The sequence below is a fragment of the Gossypium arboreum genome, chromosome 9, assembly GCF_025698485.1.
Source record: "Gossypium arboreum isolate Shixiya-1 chromosome 9, ASM2569848v2, whole genome shotgun sequence".
In the NCBI taxonomy this organism is placed as follows: Eukaryota; Viridiplantae; Streptophyta; class Magnoliopsida; order Malvales; family Malvaceae; genus Gossypium; species Gossypium arboreum.
The window spans coordinates 63,948,473-63,959,981 of NC_069078.1; the positions used below are offsets into that span (position 1 = coordinate 63,948,473).

The window sequence follows — 11,509 nt, forward strand, 5'->3', positions numbered from 1 at the left end:
GAGTTACCAGGTTTACCTTCGAATCGGGAAGTCGAGTTCAGAATTGAGCTTCTACCGGGCACAGCTCCGGTGTCTATTGCCCCATACCGTATGGTACTGAAAGAGCTTACCGAGCTTAAGGCTCAATTGTAAAAACTTCTGGACCGTGCTTTCATCCGTTCTAGTGTGTCTCCTTGGGGAGCACCAGTACTGTTTGTTAAGAAGAAAAATGGGACGATGAAGATATGCATAGACTATCAGCAATTGAACAAGCTGGCTATCAAGAATAAGTATCCACTTCCGAGGATTGACGACTTATTCGATCAGTTCTGAGGGGCTTTTGTGTTCTCTAAGATCTATTTTCATTCAGGGTATCTTCAGTTGATAGTTAAGGAGGTGGATGTGTATAAGAATACATTTAGGACTCGTTATAGACACTACGAGTTCCTAGTAATGCCTTTTGGTCTGATTAATGCTTCACCCGCATTTATGGATCTGATGAACCGAGTTTTTTAGCCATATCTTGATCAGTTCGTCATGGTTTTTGTTGATGATATATTGGTATATTCTAAGGCCGAGGATGATTATGATGAACATCTTAGGGTGGTACTTTAGACTTTGTGAGAAAAAAACTCTATGCTAAATTCAGCAAGTGTGAGTTCTGGCTACGTGAAGTGACTTTTTTGGGGGGTAGGTTTTGCTGAAGGGATTTGAGTCGATCTTAGGAAGATTGAGACTCTGTTGGATTGGAAACAACCCAAGAATATGTTTGAAATCTACAGTTTTTGGATCTGGCGGGATACTATCAACTTTTTGTTAAGGGGTTCTCCTTGATTGCTGCCCCGTTGACTAAGCTTCTGTGTAAAGGTGTTTCATTTGTTTGGACTGGTGCGTAGTAACCGAGCTTTGAGAAGCTTAAAACTGTTCTGACTCAGGCTCTTGTTCTCATGCAGCCTAAATCTGATAAGGAGTTTGTGGTATACAGTGATGCATCACATATTGGTTTGGGATGTGTGTTGATGCAAGAGGAGAAAGTTGTGGCCTATGTATTTAGTCAGCTTAAGACGCATGAGGCAAATTACCCGACGCATGATCTCGAGTTGGCTGCAGTAGTATTTGCATTAAAAATTTGGAAACACTATCTGTATGGTGAGAGGTGTATCATCTATACCGATCACAAGAGTCTCAAGTATCTCGTTACTCAGAAGAAGTTGAATCTTAGACAACGTAGATGGATTGAACTGCTCAAAGATTATGACTGCACCATTGAGTATCATCCTGGTAAGGCTAATATTGTAGCCAATACTCTAAGCTGAAGAGCGATGATTGATCTGAGGGTCGTCTTAGTTTGTTCGACGGTGGGAGTTTGTTAGCTGAGTTGCAGGTTAAGCCGACTTGGATTGATCAGATTCGGGATAAACAGTTAAGGGATGAGTCTTTGAGCTTGCGTTTTTGACAGGTTGAGAGTAGTACGACTTCTGATTTTGGGATAAATAGTGATGGTGTATTATGTTTCTGAGGGCAGATCTGTATGCCGAACGATTCTCATTTGAGACAGTCTATTCTGAGGGAGGCATATAGTAACCTTTATGCTATATATCCCGGTAGTAGTAAGATGTATCACGATCTTCATGAGTTGTACTGGTGGCTGGGTTTGAAGTGAGAGGTTACAAATTTTGTGGCTCGATATCTGACGTGCCAGCAGGTTAAGGTTGAGCACCAGTTGCCTTCTAGTTTGTTGCAGCCAGTCAAGATTCCCTTATGGAAATGGGAACGAGTGACGATGGACTTCGTTAGTGGGTTGCCCTTGACACCCATTGAGAAGAATTCTGTTTGGGTCATTGTGGATTGGTTGACCAAGTCTGCTCACTTCATTCCGGTTAGGATGGACTTTTCTCTTCAGAAGTTGGCGAAACTATACATCTTTGAGATAGTTAGATTGCATGGGGTTCCAGTGTCAATTATTTCTAACAGAGATCCTCGTTTTACATCACAGTTCTAGAATAAGTTACATGAAGCTCTAGGGTCAAGATTGGACTTCAATAATGTGTTCCATCCTCAGACCGATAGTCAATCCGAGAGGGTGATTCAGATACAGGAGGATATACTTCAGAGTTGTGTAATCGACTTCTGAGGTAGTTGAAAGAATTATCTGCCTTTAGCTGAATTCGCCTACAATAACAGTTTCCAATCTAGTATTCAGATGTCACCTTATGAAGCTTTATATAGACTTAGGTGTCATACACCTCTATGTTGGACTAAGATGGGTGAAAGTCAGGTTTTGGGTCCTGAATTGGTTTCCGAGACTAAGGATAAGGTTAGACTGATTCGTGATCATCTGAAAGCGGCTTTTGACAGACAGAAATCATATGCAGATCTAAAGAGGCATGAGATTGAGTATTCTGGGGGGGGACTTCGTGTTTCTTAAGGTTTCTCCATGGAAGAAGATATTGAGGTTCGGTCGTAAGGGCAAGCTAAGCCCTAAATTCATTGGGCCGTACCGGATTCTAAAATGTGTAGGACTAATTGCCTATCAGTTGGAGTTACCCCTGAACTGGACCGTATTCATGATGTGTTTCACGTCTCGATGTTGAGGCAGTACCGATTTGACCCATCTCACATTGTCTCTGTTGAGGAAATCGAGGTTAGATCGGACTTGACTTTTAAGGAAGAGCCGATTCAGATTCTAGATCGCGATATTAAGGTGCTGAAAAGGAAGTCTATCCCTTTAGTGAAGGTTCTGTGGTGGAATCATGGTACCGAAGAGGCCATATGGGAACCTGAGGACTCGATACGTCAGCAGTATCCTCATTTATTCTGATCAGGTAAATTTCGAGGTTGAAATTTCTTTTCAGAGGGTAGAGTTGTAACACCCCAAATAATATATTTTTGTTTCTGTAAATTTTTAACACAAACTGTGTATCTGCTTTAGTGGTTAAGTGTTCTGGATGTGTCTGAGAGGTTCTAGGTTTAAGGTTTACCCTTGGCAAATTTTGTTATTTTTTCGAATTAAGCCCTGTCTCTGTTCAGTGGGCTTATATTTAATTATCTATAAATTCATATCAAAATGAGCCTGCTGGTTCGAGTGATAAAGGGAGTTAGGTTGTTGGAGGTCCTGTGTTTGAATCCTTGCGTGAGTAAGGGAGTTTATTTTTACTCGGTTAATAGGAAGAGTTTCAATGGAGCCTGACTTCTGAGGTAGTTGTAAGTAGTAGGGCTAGTGGGAGAAAATCAAAGGATTTTTAGTTACATCTTGATTTTCTTTTCTTTTAGAATTTTTCTCTCAAATTTTTTTTAGACGTCTGTTTTCTTCTCCTCTTCCTTCAGAAATTCTGTCTCCCATTTTCCCTCTTCATTTTGATTTTTGTCTCAAATTATCTCCCTTCTATACATATTTTGATTACGCCGTTCAGTAACTTTAGTGTGATTTCAATCTTAAGGGTTTTGGGCTAGTGTTTTAACGGGGATTTTGGGTTTGCATTTGTGTAGGGAAAGAGCAAGATTCTGTTAGAACTCCTGCAGCGTTTTAAGCGTTAAGGGTTTCTTTCTGTCACAGGTAAGTATATGGATACATTGTTGGATATAGGGAGTTTCCGTTGTAGTATAGTTCCGTTTAGTTTTCAAAGATGATACTGAAATTGGGCATTTGGATATGCTATTTTTAGGTTTCAGGAGGCTTAGAAGTGGTTTCACATCAAACCGATAACAGGTGTGTACCTAAAACACAGAAAAAAGGATTCAACAATAGCCGAAATTACAATCTATTGACGCCACACGGTCGTGTGGTAGGCCGTGTGAGATGACACGACTGTGTGGTCGACAAAGGCATGGCCGTGCTCAAGACACGGCTGTGTGGTGGCTTGAGTGTAGTCGTGTGGGCAATATGGGTTAGGCCAAATTGGGCGTGTGGGCCATACATGCATGTAGGCCCACACGGGCACGCCACACGGGCATGTGGTAACTGGGCCACGTCGTGTGATCCATACGGGCAAGGGCAATCTGGGCATGTAGGCCCAGGCCTATTTTACTAAAATTTTTTACAGGGTCGCATGGGTCGTCCTAATCGACTGTGGACCTATCTTAGGGTCGGTAAAGGCTTACTAAACCCTAAAACTATGTGTTTTGTTAGACTGTTGTACTGATTTGAGCATGTCTGTGCCATGTGTATCTGCTATCTATTATTATATGTATGTTAAGGATATACTATCTGTAATTATGTATGTATGTTTTGTTTCTATTACTGTTTTGGGGTGGGATAATTTGTACTATAGGAAGTGTTTTGAAAGGCAGTTTCTGCCTATTATCTGGCAGCATGGCTGCATTATATCTGTTATGTGCTGCATCAATACTATATGGTGTGTAGGGCTAGGTGGGTGTTTTAAGCCCCACATGATGTGTAGGGATGGTCGGAGATGGTGTGTAGAGGATAAGGGCAGGATTTTGATTTCTGATTCTGATATGCATACCTGTAACTGTATCTGTGATGAGCTTAAGCCCGAATTTGTATCTGATTGATTTTGATTGTACGGTTGTTTGCATGCTTAATTCTATAGAGTTACACATTGAGTTTACGTAAACTCACTTTTCTCTGTTTATTCTGTACAGGTAATCCACAGAGTTAGGCGGATCGGTGTAGAGGAGGAGCCCTCGGGGACCACATGTTAGAACTGGTTATAGATACGTTTTAAACTTTTATATTCTGGTATATTTTGGTTTTTATGTAATTCGGACTGTTTTTACTTTAATTTGGGTTAAACTACGATTATATGATTTTTAACTACAAAACGCGATATAACTTGGATTTTATCGAAAGCAAGGGTTTTGTAAAATCTAGAACGATTTTCTAAACACAACGTTTTTCTTAAAGCTTCCGCTACAAGTACTTTTTACCTCTAATTAATTAAAAGAATGAGAGTTTTGAAAATGATAATAGCGATAAGGGCTAAAGAACTGATATGGTTTTAACTTAACAACAACAGTTTTTTTTTTTCAAAATCCCTTCCATGCGACATCGCTAGATTCGACCATAACGTCTAGGTCGAGCTTAGGGTGTTACACTATAAGAGAATAGCCTTAATGGCGAATTATGAAGGGATAACCCTTTTGGCATACTCCAGATGGAATGCCCTTGTGGCGTGTCTTAATAGGATTCTCAATAAAGAACTTTGAAGGATGTTCTTTATGGCGTACCATGATAAGGCCTTCATGGCGAATTGTGGTGAATTCTGTATGGCTCCTAAATATAATTACTAAAATCAATAAGGATGAAATATATTTATTGACTATATGGTAAAGTATTTCATAAGACTAAAACACAGTTGAAAATAACAAATTGAAGGGATATAGAGAAGTAATAGGTTAATATTGAAAATGTATGCTTAATAAATATGTGAACTTGGTATGTTCAAATGAAGCACTTGTCATTTGTGTATGTGTTACTTCTTGAATCATGGTGAGGTACCAACTCAGAGTTTGAAGGATGTAAGTGATGTATCGAAGACATTGAATAAGAAGGAAATAGTTTCATAGTGAAGTATGGTATCTAACGCGAATAAAGGGATAAAACTTGAGGAAGCATTCTCAAGAGACAAAGTTGAAAGTTAAGAATGATGGAATTGTTTATATAAATTATTAGTTGCAATGTGCAGCTATGACTCAGGTAAATGATGTTTTCTTCACTAATTTCTTATAAACTTATCTGTGTGTTGTATGTTATAGGTGAGTTGATGTGGAATTACGCCAAAAGTGACGATGCTAGGACTACGCCAAGAAGTGGCGTATCAGGCTATTATGCATACAGAGCGAGCTTGGCGGCATGTCCAAAGATTGAGATGTTACTTAGAGGTTCATACTTTGAGGTATCTATAATTGATTAGGATTTTAGTTTAGATATCATTGTAATTTAATTACCATGTCTTGTAGTTGTATTTACTCTTTGTATATACTTATGTGTTTTAGTTTGAAATTTTGTAATTAAGATGTAATTATCTGTAAATTGTATAAGTAGATTAAGCTTGTGTCTTTATTTGTGTGGTAATATCTAGTATTCGGATTTGATTAATCGGATCGGGTTGAGGGCATTATAAGTTTGGAATCAGAACATAGTTTAGCTAGTTCTTAGACCATGAAGAAGTTATGCATAATACATTGGTTGTTGTAAATCTCGATATAAACCATAATTAAACTTAATTATCTATTGCAAACATCATTTAACAGCATAATACAATTGTGTGGCAATTCAATTTCATCTATGGAATAATTTATCAAGTTTTACATTTGTTTCAATTTAGTCCCTAAAACAAAAAAATGTCATAACTTTCAAATTTGAGCTTTGATTTTGAATTCATCTCAATTCCATCCTTCTATAGTCCATTAAACTTATGTTCACAAAAATTTCATGCCAAATTCAAAATTATTTCACTTTAGTCTCTATGTTCAAAACTAAAAACTTTTACTTTACAAACTAGTTCTTTTACATATCTAAGCTTGAAATCTAACCAAATAACCACAAAAGCTTCAAGAACACATCAATGATAACTTTTATAAACTTTAACAGTTTCACGAAATAGTCCCTAGGCTAGCTAAATCTAGCTCTTAAGATCTAAAGAACATAAAAATTATAAGAAATTTACTAAGTTAAGTTTACCAATCAAGGACCGAAAGTTTTGAAACCAAACCCTAACTCCGTTTTTTTTTTCGTGAGAAGAAGATGATAGATAAAGATAAATGAAATGTTTAAGCTTTTGTGTCTTTTTTTTTTTTTTGTTAACTATTATACATATAACAATATAAATATAACTTAGCATGTTTTATAATAAAAGTATCATCACTAACCGTCCACCATCAATAATATTGGCCAAATTCCCACTTTGGTCATTGGCTTAATACTAATTAACCCTTTTAACAAATAAAAATCAATAGTGATTAATCTTTACATTTTTTACGATTTAGTCTTATACCTTAATTAATCATTCAATCAACAAAGTTACTGTACCAAAATTCAATATGACATTAATATAGACTCATAAATATTAAATAATAATATTTACTGACACGGTCATCGAAAAACGAAGTTCCAAAATCGTCATTTTTGATACCACTAAAAATGGACTGTTATAAAGCCATTGAAAACGAGGTAGTCTTTTGGAGGGTTGAGTTGAGAGAAAGAAGAAGATGTAGTGTGTGTGCGTGTGTATGTAGGAAGTGTCCTGTGAGTTGTTGCATAAGCCTTTTTATAGTGGGGGACAAGATTACCTACGTGTTTAGATGCTATTGAAATTGAGATTTGATTTAGTTTCCTGACAGTGATAATGATGTGACATTTTAAGATATGACATCTTAAGACAGCTAGGTAATCAATAGTTTTGAACTTCCCACGTGCATCCCATATAAGTCCAATGAAGGTATGATGTTGTGTGAGGTTTGCTAGGTTTGGGTTTGCCTGCGGTAAAAAGTGAAAGGTATAGTAGCTTAATTTGGTTTGCCATATATACATGGTTTGCTAAAGGATCAACTTCATTGGAAGACACGTGTTGGGGTGCGCAGTGTAAGTATAACAATTTTATTTTAAAAATATATCACAATTATTTTTAAAAAATTATTTTTTATTAATATGAAATAATTAAGTTAAATATAAGGCTAATTTTTTTAATTTATTCTTCAAAATAGGCTTGCTTTGGCATGATGTTGGCTGGCCATTTGCAAACAAGGTAAGAAAAAACATAAACTTTGCTTCTATAACAAAAACTCAATTTAATATTGAAACTCATGGTCAACTATTAGGTTTTTGTTTTATTTTGTCGTGATTTTTCATCTCCTAAAATTTTTTTCATTGTGGTTTACTATTTTAGGTAATAAGATTTCTTGAGTACATTTCAATTTTAAAATTGAATAAATTAATTTTTCTAAAAAAAATCAGCACAATTTAATCTATGTAAATTTTGAAAGTAATTAAAGACAATTAATCACGATGTTAATTTTTTCATCCATTATACATAATTCTGATTGGTATATTAAAAATTTAGAGCTAAAAGTTTACACATTTTATCAATTTGGTCTTAATTTAACAAATTTATCCCACAACATTTCTACATATGTGTAAATGTTGAGGCATAATTTATTGAAATTTTAGAATAAATTTTAAAATGAAAATATATATATATATATATCAACATTGAAGATTAAATTTGTTATTATGCCAATTAAAATTATGTACGATTGATAGAAGACATTAATACTATAATTAATGGTCTTTAATTACTTACTTTTGAAATTAACATAAATTAAATTATTCTAATTTTTTTAAAATAATTTACCTAATTTTAAAATTGAGTTACCTGTACTATCAATTTCAATTGATTGAATAAAAAGTTACTAAATTGAATCTAAAAATTGAAGAACCAACCAAAACGAATAAAAATCCAGATTTGGAAATTGGGAAAAATTAACAAAAAGTTTGAGCGTTTCCAGTATATTTTGGTTCGTTTCAAACATTTGATATTTGAGAATATTTTTCTATTTTTTAAAAATTAAATATTGAGTTGGTGTTACGGTTTAATTAGATATCAAATTGGTTAGAAAATTACAAAAATACTCCCTTATAATTAAAATAAGTCATATTATTTGATAGTATTTTAATCCTTTCGTATTAACAAAAACCAAGAAAATATACATATTGTAGGATTCAAACCGCTGCAATTTGATTAATAAAATTTTAAATTTACCACTCAGCCAAAGTTTTATTTTGATATTTTTATATATTTTTAATATTCACGTTTTATTATCTCCACTGTTGTATATCTATACTATTAATAAAACCCTTGACGATTTATTATCTCCATCAGTTGTATAATTAATTTTAAACCATATGTTTTATTGTTTATTGCATGTTACTTTTAAACAAGCATTTGTGTTTTAAATTTGTAGTTTCAATACGCATACGAGTGTGATAGAATTTTTAGTATTAATAATAATTTGATTGAATTGGTGTCACAAATTAACTCGACATCAATTCAATATTGATGTTTACAACATGATAAACAATTTAATCTAATTTTTATCATTTTAATAACCTACACATTTTATATGTTATTAATAATTGATTCTAAAACCATAAATTTCGCTATTTATTATATGTTATTTTTACATACATGTTTGTGTTCTAAATTTGTGATTACTATATGCATGTGATAGTATTTCTAGTATAAGTTATTTTTAGAGTAAACTTTTTGCGAATATTAACTATTGATTCAACAAAAACTAAAGGTGTACTAAGTTTGTCTTAGTTTCTCTTTTTAAATAATATTAATTAGATTGGATTAATTCATTGAATCGATTAAAATACAAGTTCAAGAAAAGATAAAAATCAATTAATTTATAAATTAATACGAATTGGTTTAATCAAAATTTATAAATTTTTGAAACTTTTTAATAATTTATTTAGTTAAATAGAATCAACAATCTAATTGATAATTGATAATCTAATTGTAAAATCTGTTTTTTTTTTTTGAAGTATGCATTTCATGCACTTCTTTTAAACATAAAAATAAGTTTGGCAAACATCTAATCACAGCTTATAAATGGAACAGTAATACATAAGGAAACCATAAACCTTAATGGAAGAAATATCAATCTCTATCAAGTTATCTTCTTCTCCATGAAAATCCAAAGCTATCTCTATCAATCCTTCTCTATCTTCTTCTTCTTCTTCTTCTTCTTCCCATCTGCAACACCTCTTCTCCGACGAAACCCATTCTCTGATCACCGAAACTCCATCTCCAAGAACAAGCTATCTGGTTCAGGTTCCGAGTAGCCACGCGACATCGAAATGTACCTCTCAATACCACGATCCAAAGCTTCTACTCCTTCATAATCTTCATAAATAACCTCTAACGGAGCTCTCACGTCCCACTCCACGAACTTTTCTTCGAAACTCATCTCTCTTGGTGAAGAACCTGTTTTTATTGCTTCAACAAGGCTTGTTTTTGCTATGGTTTCTGTTTGGATTCTTTGTATGGCACAACAAAGATGAAGGAGAGAAAGCAAAAGAGAAGCAGTTAAAAGTAGAAGAAGAGAAAAATGGAGATTAAGAGAAAAGTTTGGAGGGAAATAAAGAAGGATTAAAATGTAAAAAGTGATAATACAAGAGAGAAAAGAAGGATCAGAATTTGTTTTCAAAATGGCAACAATTTCAATCGATTTCAAACACTCCCATGGATTCCATTTGCAATTCTTAATTTCTTCCATGAATGAAGACAAGCTCTATGGCAAAGAAGAAAACTATGCTGAAGCAAATATCAAATAAAGAAGTTTAGTGGGCGGGTTATAAAGTGGATTGCGCTTTTTCGTTTTTTCTTTATGCTTGGTTTTATTGTAGGTTACCAATATTATTTTCAAAGTTTTAACTTGGGTTTTTTGTTTACTTGTGGTTTAATGCTGCATCCAACACTATGATTACAAGGTGTTAATGAAATATAAACGACATCAATTGATAGATTTAGAAGACCCAAGAAAGAATTACCAGTATAGGGCATGTAATTATGAAGCTCACTAGACGTGCAAAGATACTAACCACCAACTTGAGACATATATGCCACTCACTTGCAACCATAGAATAACTTAACCTAAAGAAAAAAAATATAAACAATTGTGTTTAAACAATCTTATTCTTAATTTTCTATTTTAATTAGTTTTTATCAAGTTTATTTTAATTTTGATCCTCACACTTACACATTGAATAATTTTCCCAAGTATGAAAGTTATAAGTGTAAATTGAATAATTTTGCATAATAAATTAATAAAAACATTCCATTTTTAACAAACATCAATTAAAAAATAAACTCTTATCATGTTTATAGTCAAAATACTTACATGTCAATCATACAATGTGTCACTTGCTGTAATATAAGATACTTTACATAGAAAAACATACAAAATGTGTATATACCTTGTATATAATATATTAGCTTACATTCCCTTGTATTATATGAATTGATTGTATTTATTAATTAAAATATATTAAAATATTTTTATATTAAATTTTAGTTATTTTTATAAATTGTACATATAATACGATAAAAAATATAATTTAAGAACTAGCAGTGATATTGGACATCTCATGGTTCTTGAAGAACCATCACATGGAATCAAGATCTTATTAAAAGAATATTTTCGTTCTAATTTTCTTGAGGAACTAGTAGTGATATTGGACATCTCATGGTTCTTGAAGAACTAGTAGTGATATTCAACATTTCATGGTTCTTGAAGAACCACTGCATGAAATCAAAATCTTATTAAAAGAAGATTCTCGTTCGAATTTTCTTGAAGAAACAATTAATAATTAACATATTTTATTGTATCTAGGCTCGGCGTATGTTTGTTTCTACCAAACAAAAAAAATGCAATTTAAGAAAAATCAATCAATCACTATTACAACATGGCTAAAGCATTAAAGATATCAATTAGAAAAAACTTTATCACGTGAATCATTTTATTAGATTAAATGATAATTATACAAATTTTAATTATATTA

The 11,509-nt window shown here is 33.2% G+C and overlaps 1 pseudogene; it reads right to left on the reverse strand.

The window, feature by feature from the left end:
• Nucleotides 1-9,456: 9,456 nt before the first annotated feature.
• On the reverse strand, nt 9,457-10,335 carry LOC108455093 (uncharacterized; annotated as a pseudogene).
• Between the last annotated feature and the right edge of the window lie 1,174 nt (nt 10,336-11,509).